A 14,990-nucleotide genomic window follows, 5' to 3' on the forward strand; every position below is an offset into this window, starting at 1 on the left:
TTCTTTTATTGGCACTGACTCACAACTGAGTCAGTGAACTTTTTTGCACTTACAACTAAAATTGGATTCTAACTTTCAAGAATTTATGACAATTGCTCCTTCTTGTGGCTTGAATGTTGACATATAATTAATTTAGGATTTCTTCTTGAGATTTCCTGTCTAGGTTTGTACCTGTCACAAAAATATCCTTGGAAGTTTATCTAACAGCTGGAACACCACGAGAGTCAATTGAAATTTAGCAAAGAGATTTACTGGGGCCAACAGGAAGTGCTCAGAGCAGGATGGCATAAATATGCACAACGTGCTCTTTTTTTCAGCTGTTTTAAAGGGTCCATGTACAGGCTGATAACGGCATGATCCTGAAAAAATGCTGACACTGTCAGCCAGCAACACCAACACAGAAAAGGATTCCACAAGCATGGATTGGCACTTTGTTGAATTATGCACAGAATGAAAATACGACTGTTGCCTTCCCTCGGTCCCAGCTGCCCTGCAGGTTTCAGCTCGTGCTTTTGAGAAACCAGATATATTTCATGGGAATTTCCTCTGCAGGATTGAAGGAATTCTGAAAATTCAAAATCTAGGTTGCAGTGACATAGTGATGGTACTGAGGAACTGGACAGTAAAACGGCAGATGAAATTTCCTTTAGATAAATGTAAAATGAAGCATATGGGAGAAAAGCAGCCCTAAGACTACATACCAAACGTCAGGATGTAATTTATCCGTTACTCTTTGGGATGGAGATGTTGCAATTATTATGCACAGTCCTCCAAAAACTTAGCTTTATTTGCAGCAGTAGTCAAAAAGGCAAACAATAGTATAAATACTTAGGAAAGAAATAGATGCCTAAGCACAAAGCCACTCTAAACCCTGTACCTGAGAACAAATAGCGCAGAAAAGGCTAGAAAAAAGGATTATGAAGATGATAGAGACTGTTACAGTAGAATTCTTCAGCTTGGAAAAGAAGTAGAAATAGGAGAAGTCTCTAAAATCATGAATAGTCTGGAGGGTGTGAATGTGAAATGATTGGCAAATTTTCCCACAAGATGGGCACTCAGGGAATGAGCAGGCAGTGGATTCTCGATGTAGCATGAGGCAATACTTGCTCAAATATCGCGTAACCGTTGCCCAGGCTTGCCGTGCCAACTGCGGAGACCGCAAGTATAAAAGAAATGAGCACAGTGCTAAATGGTTTGTGGATGGTATTGGCCTATTGAGGCTTATTAAATGCAATGTTCCGGATTTAGCGGGGAGCCCCGAGCTCTCAGGGGCACGTGCATTGCGGGGAGCCTGGAGGATGCATTCCCCCGAGGGGAAGGGCAGGCCCTGGTTCCTTCTGCATAGGGATAGTGGAAGGTGGGAGTTGTTCCCGGTCCACGCTTCAAACTTTGGAATTAGAAATTATTCCTGGAACAAGCTACATTTTCTATGAGCCTACAAAAAAACCCCATTTGTGTTCATTGCTGTGTCAATGCCTAATGGTGGAAGAAACATATCTTGGGGAATTAAAAATGAAATTTCATTTAATTAAATGAAAGTAAAGATCCCAAAACATTGTATTGGAAAAAAATCATGCAAAGGACACGGGTAATGCTCCTCTTCCTTTTTTATGTCCTATATTTGTGATCCCAGGACTTGCATGAGAAAATTAGTGGGGTTTTTGGTAGTTTACATGACTGTTAATTCTCAAACTCTTAAAAAGCTATTCCTGGCTTAGTTAATTGCTTTTGATGATAAAACAATTGATAAATTACAGGTAAGGTATATGCTACAAAAATTGGCTTGTTCAAAAGCACAAATGGTTTAGACAAATTAATAAAAAGTTAGTTTGGTTTGATCTATGCAAATGTTTGTAATAACAAAAAAAAATGCAGTGAAACCACGTTCTTTGACTTAATCCTCACATTTTATATTCTAGCCCTCAAAACCCAGTACACTAAATTCAAATATGAATGGTCCAGCTGTGCTTTTTGCTGAATTTCCCACATCTTTGTGTCCAACTCTAGTATTCTTTATATTGCGCAGTCCACTATGTCTCATATCCAAAGTGTATAAATATGAAAGTGGGGGGTGTATGCAGCAGTGGGGACCTATATTATAAGTCCAGGTAGAAAAAGAGAGACGGTATGTAACTGTGAGGAAAATAATAAATCCAGAACATTAGAATTAAATAGACTGGATAATTTTATTTGCATTTAGAATACTTAATGAGAAGTTAGGCTGTATTCTCAAATTTGGTTTTCTCTTCTTGAATTAGTCCAGTAAGAACAAAGTTTCTGGAAAATAGTCCTGAAACTATCTTGTCTTTCTTGTAATATAGTTGTTTCAGTGGAAAAGATATTTTTTTTAAGTACCAGTTCTGTTATTACTCCCTCTCAAATTAATGGAGTAATGAACAAAGTTTGGACTGCCATCATTGTTCTTATTTTCCAAGTTGTTTCTATAGATTAAGTTCCACTCTGGGCTTCACTTTTTTCCTCAGTGGGTTTGACGCATTTGTGCAAGCACAGGAATATCTTCTGGTTTTGTTTTGCTGGTTTTAATTATCAAATTGTTGACCTCAAAAATGCTTTTGTGCATTACTTTTCTCGTGTTTTATCTTGTTCCAACCAAAAGAACTGCAAAATGCAGGTAAAGTAGACAGTGATGATATCACGCATTTACCAGCTATAGTCCGATACCATCACTCAGCAATGAGCTGGTCCGAGATCGGCAGTGGAGACTGACAGAGTGGTAAGAGCACTACTGCAGAGAATTAAATAAAAAAGAGTGGGGAGAAATAAAGCTTGGCAAGCAGAAAAATAGAGAGAAAAAACAGAGGTCTGTGCACAGTTGGAATGGGAGATTGAGAGGGGAAAGAAAATGGGCCTAGAGAAATGGAGCTCTCTAGACAAAATACTAATAGTGTAATCTGTGATTAATGATGGATTATAGGGATTATTTTTGCTCATAAAGTTATTAATCTTGTATTTCTAACCATAGTTAGTTTAATTGCAATGCATCAAATTTTCGTAAATGCATCAAGCAGAAAATGTTGCCCTTGTCATTTTACATGATTTAATAATGAAGTTCATATTTTTGGTTGTATATGTTTACCTGTCATTTGACACTTGCATGGAAGGTATGAGTATCTCCTGTGGAACTCTTGCAATCTAAGCCTCTGATCTCGCTAACTCTTACTCGCTTGCTTTTAATTTCATAAACGTTAAAAAGATGGTGTTTGTTTGGAGATTGAGGGGAGAGCAACATTTTGCTTAAACAAATTTCTTACTGCTATTCTATTATTTCCCTTTATGCAAGAGTGGTTAGCGTTGGTATGCTGATAACTGCGGGTCTTCGATCTGCGTAGCATATTGTATGCATGCCCTTAGTAAAAGGATAGCCTGGAAGGTCCCTTTCAGGATAGACTCTTAAGCATTCTCTTAATGTTAGGTGCACATTTAAGTCTCACTTAGAGTGAAAACTAAAACATATGCTTGTATGGTTACCAGAACTGGTCCCTAAGTCTTCCATATCGTGCACTGAGAAGTGCGTGGGCAGACCCATAATTGTGGAGAAGCTCATAATATTGGGACCTAAAGTATAAAAATCATTGCATAATTAGACCACACAAGTTAGATTTCAAAATGCTGCGTGTTGTTTGGATGGGTATTTAAAAAATAAGTAGCTGTCGAGCATGTATGGTCATGTTCACACTGCCACACACAGTCATTGTAATGCTTTAGCAGTTCAAGGAGTTTTAAGTGGATCCAGCATTGGTCTCACTTCAAATAGACCAAACCTACTAACACTTTCCTTAGCTGTATCTCTTTCGTCTTCACATTAAAAGATGCAACTGTAAATATCACATTTCACTTTTATGAGTAGGTTCATATCATGAACGACGTAAATTAAAAAATATTTCGGATCATTTGGAGGGGGAGAAGATGCAAGTGTCTCTCATGTACTGTAAAATAGGCTTTTGGTCTAGCAGAAGTCAGACCTATCCTTTAGCGTATTGATTTCTTTTATATTATTAGTAATACAATAAGCACACCTCGCAATGCCCTCCACAGCACAATTAGTATTTAAATATAACTGATAGGATAACTTTAAAGAATACAGGGCTATTAACTAGCAGAACAAACTAATGACATGGCATGTTAATGGCTTACCTAAGTTATGAAGTACAGATACGGACATACAGCTGTTGGTACAAATATTCAGATCCACAGAGCAATACTCTGAAGCTCATTAGTTTATTCTCAACTGTAGAAGATAAGCAATCTAAGGTGATTGGAAAAGCACATGCAAGCCATTAGATGCATCTTTATTAATTTTCTTATTATTATTTGGTTAAGAAAAAGATAATCCCAGCAAACTTCTGCCAATTTACTGGAGTCATCTGCCCTAAGGACACCATGCTATGCCCAGCACTTCCAAGAAGACTTGTCCTCTCTAGCCAAGAATTCAGTCTTTTCCTAAGGGAAGAAATAGGCCCACACATGAAGTACCTCAAACCTGCACTCAACCCTCACCACCTTTCTTCCTCCCGACTCCATCCAGCCTTTGGGTACTTCAAAAGGAGGAGTACAGCCCTTGTATGTCTGCTCATTGGCTGGAATGCTTTTGGATTAAACTTCCTCACCACAACCACCAAATTTATTAGTATGTACTCTGGTACAACATCTAGTAACCAATATGCTTCTAACAACGGAGTGTGGTGACAGCCACAGTAACTAGGGTTATCCAAGCACAACAGCCAGCCAATTTTAGCTATTAAATATTGACTGACTCTGGCAGGATGCATGAGGTGAAAACCAAGTCATACTCTCTACAACCAGAGAACTATGTATGAGATTTTAAGAATTTCCCTCTAGTCCCAAAGTATCAGCAAATCTAAAAAGACGAAAGAAAAAATAAGTCTTAGAAATTCTAGAAATTCCCCTCATCCAGCGAAAAGCCACAGCTATGACCTTGCTTGGCTCAGGGAACTCCTAAGAACAGAAAAGAAACACTCCTTCATCACTGATGGCCAAAGAAAGAACGTGCTTTGCCTTTGACATCATTTTTGTCCCTCCAAAAGGAGTGGCCAGTCATTTCTGTGGATCAGCAAGTCGGAACGTACTGAGCCCTCGGCGGTGCTGCCAGCAGCAGTGAGCTGGGTGCACCCAACGGGTGACTACGCCTGAGCAAAAACCTTGTTACCGCACCCATGAAGAAACAGGGGAGGGCACCAGGGAAATGCGTGCGGACAGAAGGAACTAAAGATTGCCAACCCCTTCCCTCCTTCAGCTGCGACCCGTCTTTATCCTCTGCACGTTTAACCTCTTACATCGGCTGTGGCTCATTTGGGAACGAGGGCAGCGGCAACACCTAACAGGCTTGAGAGAGAGACAAAAGTTTCAGATACACAAGTGTTCAGCCAACTCGTCATTTGCTCCATATCTACTGACTGGTAACTCCTGGAAGGGATGAATCTGCAGGGATTTACGAAACGCGGGACCGCAATGCAGTTTTGAAAGGCAAAGAGAACATTCAGAGCTCAGGGACCATGAGCGTCCCCATCAAAGTGCAATAGCAACCTTGCACTGTTCCCTGAAAAAAATTTAGGGAGATAGGATGAGGTATTCTTCTAATTTGTATCTCATATTAGAGTTTATAATTTCAATCCTCCCCTCAGTTACGTCTGTAATAGCTCCTTTCATTAATTCGTCTTTCTTGTCCATTTCACAATCCAGTTTCTAAAATCTGAAATAGATGTTTTATCTTAAACAAATGAAAAAAACAAGAGCGGTGGGGGGTGTTGATTTAAATAAGCAGATAAGTGAAACTTATCCCAGCTGAGATTTTAGTGGGCTTGTTTTTTTCTGTTTTCATTTTGCAGTGAATTTGTATCAACAACGATTTCTCTATCCAGTGAAAATTCTCTCTTTTAAGAGAAAAGAGCATCTTGAGGTTTCCTTTTTCTTTTTAAATTAAACAAAACATGCAGCAAGTTGCAATTAAATTTCAGTTAACAAAATGCAAAAATACACCCAACCTCCAGCTGCCAAAAATAGTTTGAAAAGTAATTTGACATCCCTGACAATGACGACTGTGTTTATGACATGTTTCTGGTGCCATATTCCGCTCTCCTATCACTGCCAGCTTGCGTCCAGTATTTAGAAATAAAACAGAAACACATTGAACTTGCTGAACTAGATGTTGCCACACTGCAACTCTAATGGGCTTAGTGACCACAACCTACAGGGGCCAGAATGTGTCAACAGCAAAAGGGCCAACCTCAATCACTGTCTGTGCTTTTACAAAGTTGTTACACGTTTAATTCTTTGCAGCTTAGTCCTCCTGCTGTTTTGGCTGCTCAAAACCAAGGCTCATATATTGCAGCAGCCTTCTCTACCTCATATAATGCCACAAAGGTCCCAGCAGGAGACCTTTCAGTGGAGCAGACAAGCCACAGGCTAGGGCAAACAGGGCATCACAACTTCCTAATAAGATGACTTATTAGATTGGGGGCTTGACACAGCTTTTATTTAACCACTTCTTTTCCCAGCCACCAGAAACACGAACTGTCTGTCTGCTTGGAGCGCAGCAAGCGGTATGTGGATTTGCAGCAAGCGCCGCCACGTGCATTCAATCCAGTCTGCAAGCAGAGCATGATTTCTGATGCCATCCTTATCACTATACCGATACGTTAATTCTGCTCTTAATGTCAGCTTTCCAGCCCCAGGATTTTTTTATTATATTAAATGAATGCTTTCCCATTGGATCGGTCACTGCCTGCTCGGGACTTTGAGTGGGCTTGTGGAGGGCGGGCAGTGAACGGGTTAAGTGACTGGAAAGGCAGGATCAGTTTCCTGCCTGCACTTGCAATGGCCTAAGGCAGTGCCTGCTGTTCAGGAGTTAGAGAGAGTGCCGTGCCTTGTCCCAGGTGGCAGACAGGCAAACCATGTTATTAAGAAGCAGAGATCGCAAAACCTTGATCTTCAAAAAAGGCCCCTAATTAGTCCCTAGCATGAGAATAAATGGCATTCCACATCAGCAAGGATGAAAAAGGCTCCTTCAAATTTCATTAAGTAATCTCTCCTATTGACAGTTTTTCGGATCACATTGGGAACTCTTGTTGTTTGAATGACTTTACCGAAGAACTCTTCTTTATTTGTCGCTTCTGTTTGATTTAAATAGTAATAATAAAAAAAAGTCTTAATGGTCTCGCATGCTGCATCGTAGGGAAGTCATAAATGTCTTGACAAAGAGCTCCATGCCCTGCGCTGCTGAGTCACTGCTGCCTCTGTGAGCGGCTCTCGGGTGCGCTGGAGTCGATGGAAAGTCTTCCATCATCTTCGGTACGCTCCAGCTCAGCCCATCTAAGAGCGCTAGTCTGAAGCCATCCTTAATATTTCCCATAACCCTCTTTTTCATTCAGTGTGAAAGTGACAGATTGAAGAACATGTCCTGAGTTTTCTCCTATTTCTGAAGAGCTTTGATTTGGACTAGGCTTGTTTTATGAAGAAAAAAACAGTTTATTAAAAAAAAATCTTTCAACTCATATACCACTTGTCTAATTTTGATTTATAAACATTCCCAGTAGAGGAGGCATCCTTGTCCAAATAGTCTCAAGGTTCATAAACTTCAGCTAATTTTATCATATAATTGTACAGTAGTTTTCAAGGACTTTCACTCTCTAGAGGGCTTGAATGCATTTGATTTTATTCATCCCAATGGAATCTGCCTTTACCCCTAACTCAGATTAACAATTCTGGCATTATAGCAATATGGAAAGTTCATCACATTCATGCAGTGATTCTACCACCAGCTGCAGATCCTTCTGAAGTTTACTGTATAATGAATTTAAAACATAAATAGCAACAAATGGGATAAATAATTTCTTTGCCAGAATTGGAACAAAGTTAATTCTGTCTTTATAAATAACTTTTTTGTACTGATGTTTCTTGTGAACCTTTCAATATTTAACTAAATCACACAATTTCTGGATCTTTCTTTTAAAGTATATTTTACTTATGTATTTACCACTTTTAAGCTTTATTGTAAGTAACTATAAATCATTGAAAAAGTAAAAAGAAAAAAGGTTCTACTTTTACAATGTAGCTAAGAAGATATTTTCTAGCCTCTAAGAAATACGCCTCAGAATTGCTTCTTCAAAATCAAGAGTTATCATTATCCGGGATATTTCATGTTATTATAAAAGAGATATATTTTTTTTTTTAATTAGGATTTTGTAAACTAGGTTTGAACTATTTATTTTGTGAAAGGATTAGTGCATTGAGAGCAGAGCAGGACACCTTTGCCTAGGTGTACCTGAATGTTGTCAGACAGATCTCCCAGGTAACATTTCCTTAAGTGGAGTCTTTGAGAATGACTAAAATTTGTTCTCCTCCAGGCAGGGTGTTTACTTTCTGTGTTCTCCAGATAATGTGCAGTGCGGCACTTACCGTTCGAATCAAGAAACTTCCTTTAGCATTACTTTAACCTGCGGGCTTTATTGATTTGAGATGGAAGAAATTGTATGCCAAAACTTTGGTTATTTTAACTAGTTCTAAACAAGAAAGACTAACATCAGTTTTGACAACAAACAAAACCAGGTTTTGTTCTATTGGTTATGTTTAAAAGATTCCAATTTCAAACCAAACACAACTTGTGGTTATTCTGTCAGATATTTATATAGCCACTGGGGCGCCATAGTTATGCACCGCATACATCATTGTATTTTTAAAATGTACTTAATGAACATTTTTTCTTTTCTGGTAACTACTTCATTGCCTTAAATGAATGCATTCCAATAGAATTTGTAACAAATGAGCACTTTGTGTTTGCATTAATGCCAAACACGTTTAACAAATTTTTAACAAGGAACACTGGCAAAAAGCCAAACTCCTAGAGGGACACTGAAGGAATGCTATAAATTTAAACTAGATTTTACCTTTTCACTCAGCTCAACAAGTGTCTTAGGTGTCTTTGGCATCTCAGCACTGAAAGTTTTCTACGTAGGTTGGATACAACTTTATGACTTAATTATTTCTCTTCTTGGCCCTCCTCGCTAGAGCTTTTCACATTGGTATAACAGGCTTTAACAGGTTACTGTATTCTTTAGAAAGTGAGAGGTGGGTTTTTGTTCTTTCCATGAGAGTTAGGCCAGGAGGAAGTAGCAAAACCAGGATTTATTGTTGGGACTGTAATGACAGAGAAGTTCAAATAGTACACATCGTGCCATTTTCATATCCTGTGTTAAGGGAACTGTGTAGTGGTGAGCCCTCCAGCAGATCTGTGCTACCCAATATTGTTTCTTGTGCCGAGCTGCAAATATCTGGACCGTGGTCATGTTTACAGCTGCACTTCAGGGGCAGGGGAAGAGCAGCCCACAGTGCTCCCGCCGGTCCGAGCCCTGGGCTTGCACAGGAGCCACGAACAGATTTTTGGCCGAGTCAGACATCTGGGGGGATTCTGCAGTTGTTAAGTTATGCCCACATGGTACATGTCGTTACAGACCTTGGGAATCACCTAGTCTGTAGTATATGCTTGTATTAAAAGTGTTACAAGTAGCTCCACAAACCACATGCTTGCTCCTTACTTGTAACTTAATATATTAATTTAATTTTTACTATGTTATTTCAGTTTTAATCAAATGCGGGAACTGAAAAATAATAATACTTAGCACTCATCCAAGACTATTAAGGCACATTACAAACATTAAGCCTTGCAAAGTCCTACGAGGAGCCTGATGTTATCCCTACTATATAGCAGAGAGCAAGTCAGGCACAGAAAACTGGTACGACTTTTTCCTTAGTCACACAATAAGCCAGTGGCGGGGACAGAATTCAGAACAGTGCCGTGCCAGGGCGTTGCCTTAGTTAATCGTGCCATTCTTTTCATAGTTTTGCACAGACGAGAGTAAAAATTGAGAATGGGGTTCTTTTTCTTTTCTTTCTGGATGTCACTTAGATTTTGTTGTTGCAAGAGGCACAGTTGAGTTCCAGGAGGTCACTTGAGAAAGACTTTATGACTTATAGCCTTATTTTTTAAATACTACTTTTCAGTCTAGCTAGTTGTTTCCAGAAAATGAAATAATTTCCCATCGTTTGTTAGTACTCTGATCGCAGTAACGATGAATGAGTCTAGAGAAGGAACCTGAGGAATTCATCCTGACAGCTTTTTAAAAGATGTCACATTATAATGCAGCTGCCTTGTCATAGATTAAGGAGCAGAAATAGCCCTAACAGGTTTTCAATAATAATATCCTTCTCTACTAACATTTGGTCAGATACCAATTCCCTGCAATAAAGTGGCTATTCCCTCTCTTGCTGACTCACTAATTACCATATCAGTTGTTGGCCTTTTATGTAGGTACCATGTGTAACAGGTTAGGAGAGGGCAATTTAAGCCTATGTGAATGGGTATCTGTTTTTGTATCTGGGTGCTTGTTGCAAACATTTGGAAAGCATATGGAGCATAATGGACATTAACCCAGATGTCAAAAATAGCCTGCATTTTACTACTGTTATTAAACAGTTTCCCCTTTAACCCCTTTGTGTTTACCCACCCTCTCCAGCTTGTTTCTGCAAATCACTGCTGAGAGGAAAGGATTGGGGGTAAAAAGTAGTAATCAGGCAGGTGTCTTTATCCAAAGGAAAAACAATCTGAACAAATATTTGTGGGCTACTACACTTTTATATCTTCACATCCTTCTGCTGTTTTCATTGACTGGTATCTAATGGACTGTCAGAGGTGCCAAACTCATAAGACATTCATTTCAGCTGGAGCACTGCTGAATCTCAGGCCCAATGTATGTTACCAAATTTTATTTCTGTTTTAGAGGTTCAGTGACCTAGACCAAGTACAGCATTGAAGAAACAAATATAAATTTAATTTACTCAACCTCAGTTGGTATTTGACAGCAATATCCTTTTATATATTTATTTGACTTACTTGAGAAATACTTTGCATTTCCTACCTGTGGTGAACAAGTTTTTGTTGCACTTCCAATACATATATGGTTTCCTGATGAACGGGTGGGTTGATTAAGTGGGTGGGGTTTATTTGGGGGCTTCATTCTATGCTAAAACCCCAATGAAAAATTAGGGACCAATCAGAGAGGGATTGTATTTTGTGATTTGTTGCTGTTCCTCAGATTGGACACTTTATTCTGGGCTCTTATTTTTAAGAGCAAAAATGAGTGTTAATTGCAAGGGAACTTCAGCTTGTAAAATATCGAGTATATTGAAGATTTGCTGTGATTATGTTTTAGCAAACCTGTTAAAAAATATGGACGTTTTTGTGCTACGGTTTCTGGAATGTACTCTCCTCATTAATTTATATGGGTGCTTCCTATGCCTATATATCTCTTTGAATGATGATTAAGAAATGCTCGGCACACAAAAGAATGGCAGCTATGCACAGTTCACGAAACGTAATGCATGCTCTGACTTACAGTTTTCATAAAAAGTTTGCAAAGATTTTATGTGCCAGAACTAGTAACATGATCTACTTTAGGAACTCCCTGGCTTTCCAGCTCTGCAGAAGTCATTTTTTTTCTCCACGCAAGGGCCAGATCCAAAACCTGTTAAAGTCAGTGGGAACCTTTCCATATTTCAGTGGGCTTTGGATTAGTCCCTAAGTGTTTTAACCAACCTCCCATTGGAAAAGTAAAACTATTCATCTAAGTTTGTATTATATAAACCATTATATGTACTTGCCACACAGACATGAATTTGAAAATAGGTATTTAGAATAATTTGCACGTTTATTCTGTAAACATGTCACTTTAGGCAGTATAATTACTCTGATTAATATTAACTTCTAGAATTTAAAGGGGCATTTTAGTCAACTAGTTCTGTTTACAAAACATAACAGTTTTTCAGCTGTATAGAAAAGTGTAAGCATTCTATGGCAATTTCTTTTTCATAAAATTGGATGTTTTGGAAACTTCTAAGGTTACATAAATGCAAGGTCAGTGACGCAGAATCCCATCCATAATGCATTTCTACTTTTCTAGGAACAAAGTCAGTAGATAAATGAACAACTGCCCTGTTGTCCTGGTTTCAGCTGGGATAGAGTTAATTTTCTTCCTAGTAGCTGGTATAGTGCTGTGGGTTGGATTTAGAGTGAGAATAATGTTGATAACACACTGATGTTTTAGTTGTTGCCAAGCAGTCAGGGACTTTTCAGCTTCTCACACTGCCCTGCCAGTGAGGGGGCTGGGGGTGCACAAGGAGTTGGGAGGGGACACAGCCAGGACAGCTGACCTCAACTGGCCAAAGGGATATTCCACACCATATGACATCATGCTCGGTATATAACTGGGGGGAAGCTGGCCAGGGGCTGGGATTGTGGTTTGGGAACTAGCTGGGCATTGGTGGGTAGCGAGTGATTGTGCTGTGTGTCATTTGTTTTGTATATTCTTCTATTATTATTATCATCATCATCATCATTTTCTTCATATTAAGCTGTCTTTATCTCAACCCCTGAGTTTTACTGGTTTTTCCCCCAATTCTCTCCCCCATCCCTCTGGGAGGCGGGGGAAGTGAGCGAACGGCTGTGCGGTTGTTTTAGCTGCTGGCCAGGTTAAACCACGACACCTGTAAAGGAATCATTTAATTCCTCCCATTTATCTGATACACAGATAATGTGAATAAGACTAATTCACTGCGCTCTATTCAAGACTACTGCGTCATTTGCTTGCAGCAGAACTAGTGTAACAATAAAAATCATTCAGGCCTCACTCTGTAGTCACTCGCCGTCAGACACGGAGCCTCATCCAGAGCCTGTGGAAAGAGGGAAGACTCTTTCCACTGGCTGACCGGGGCTTACTCCACTTGTCTCTCATAGTCCCCTGGGTTTCAGCAATGCCAGCCAAGCCATGAAGACCAACAGTCATTGATTAGTGACTGCACGGTTGAAAAACTCGTAACGGATTGTTGTATATTTTACCCTTTATAAACCTGAGGTTCCTGTACTCATAAAAACCTTTCTCCACTGTTTTGTAAATTAAAGTGGACTTAAAGTGCTTAAACTATAACAATAAAACGTTGCTTTCAGTACCTTCAGTTCTGGAGAGTTGCTAGAGGCATTACCTATTCCCACCTGCCATGGAACTGGGTGGAAATAAATGGATGATACCTTTGGTTTCCAAAAAAAAAATTTAGTTTTACTAATAGCATTTCCACTTCAAAGCTACTGTGCTTATAGATACGAGCAGAAGACTCACTGTTTACAGAATCACAAGCAAAATAGAATCTCACACCTTTGGAAATGAAAATCTTTCCCATTAATGGGGAATCTTGTCATACAAATCAGCTGTAAAACTAATTGCCACCCTATGAACAGAATAAGTGGGTTCAAATCAAATTTAAATCCTCACTTAATCCGTAGTCTCTAGAGAAGCAATATATCCACTGATGTCTATAAGAAGCTTGATTAGATGAGAACCAGGATGTTTTGTATGCTTCAATCATGTTACTAATTGGAATATTTGTTCCCTTGTTACAGTTGTCAGAGGAACTAGCGAAAGAGGAAGAAAAAATGTAGCACTGGAAGGTAACGATGATAATCTATTGCATTGGATCTCCAAACATGACCATGATATCCTGGAGAAGATCACAGATGCAGAAAAATGAATGCTAAGGTTGATATCTAATGAAATGCTGCATTAATTGGCATTTTCTCCATTATTTTTTGTAGTCTACTATGAAATTAGATACTGTGGAAAATAATGAAGGAGACTCAAGCAGAAATTATAAGAGCTTCATTTCTGTCTTTAATGGGTCTTGCAAGTTATTCTGTTTTCACAAAGAAACCATCTGTTCAGAATATTATTGTTTAATGCAGTTCAGTTAAACAGGTTATTTAACTAATTTTTGGTAAATTGATATTGATTTCAATAAGTAATTCAGATTCTCTTAGGTGTGGTATCTGCATTTGCTGATTTTACCTAGTCTATTCTAACGTATCACTTCTATTGCACTAGATTATCAAAGAGGTATTAGTAAAATGCTATATAAGGGTGTTGGCAGTAATCTTACCCCCAGTTAGATGTGGGCTTTTCCAAAAAATAAAATCCAAGCCTTTACCCTCCTCTGTTTTCTTACATCTACTGATAAAATAATAATTAAAAAAAAACTCCAACAAAACAAAACCCAAAAAACATTGATGGTATAACCGGTATTAAGCTCTGGGCCAGGTTGGAAATGAAATCAATTTTTGGTACTAATAACCGATGACAAAGATTGGCTTTATGAAAATATGGTGTGTGTCTCTGACAATGCATAGGACATCTAATTTGAGCATAAATATAAGATTATATACAAGATGTATCTATTCCTGGATGGTAAAAGCTTGAGGCGTATATAAATACAAATGTATGTATATATATGGACATATACACAAGGATGTTTCAACCTTTTACCATCCAAATGCATACAGGTTTTCAAAAATAAAAGCTGGGACTCTTAAAAAAAACAAAAATAAAGATAAGATTGCTGTGAATACAGTATATGCACTAGGTCTCCTGTAAATGAGGAACTGTTTGTTATTGTTTTCTACATGGAAAAAGTCTCCAACATGGATCCCAACAAATCTTAGATGTTAAAGAAGAAAATACCGATGAACAAATAGCACTTAAAGGCTGTTTGTATCAACAAAATGTGTCTAGTAAAATAAATTTAAAGCACATGCAATGAAAAATAAAAATGCAAAGCTATTACATTCAGCGAGAGAAGATACCTGATAGTCAAATCTCTACCACTTCTCAAGGAGAGGATCCTTAGGACTCCACGAACATTTTCAGTCAGTCTGGCAAACGTGCAAATGTTTGGTTGTTTTATCGAGGCATCTTTTTGTCCATGGAAGAAATGCTTCCATGTTGATGGGAGTGGGAATAGAATATCTGCATTTTTAAAGGACAAACAATAAATTTAAGCATGGGTGGCCTTAATCCTTAGTAGTTTTTCTTTGCTGCTGTAAAAAAAAAAAAAAAAAAAAATCTAAATGGATA

The 14,990-nt window shown here is 38.5% G+C and overlaps 1 protein-coding gene across 16 annotated transcripts in view; it reads left to right on the forward strand.

Annotated features, from left to right (window-relative positions):
• The window catches only part of ERC2 (ELKS/RAB6-interacting/CAST family member 2), a 509,200-nt gene extending 494,210 nt beyond the window's left edge, over nucleotides 1–14,990 (forward strand). For all 16 annotated transcript variants that reach the window (XM_054838820.1, XM_054838822.1, XM_054838825.1 and 13 more), the window contains one exon: nucleotides 13,487–14,990. The gene's annotated coding sequence lies outside the window, so the exon portion shown is untranslated. The remainder of the gene's footprint in view (nucleotides 1–13,486) is intronic.

Source organism: Grus americana, chromosome 11, assembly GCF_028858705.1.
Source record: "Grus americana isolate bGruAme1 chromosome 11, bGruAme1.mat, whole genome shotgun sequence".
NCBI lineage: Eukaryota > Metazoa > Chordata > Aves > Gruiformes > Gruidae > Grus > Grus americana.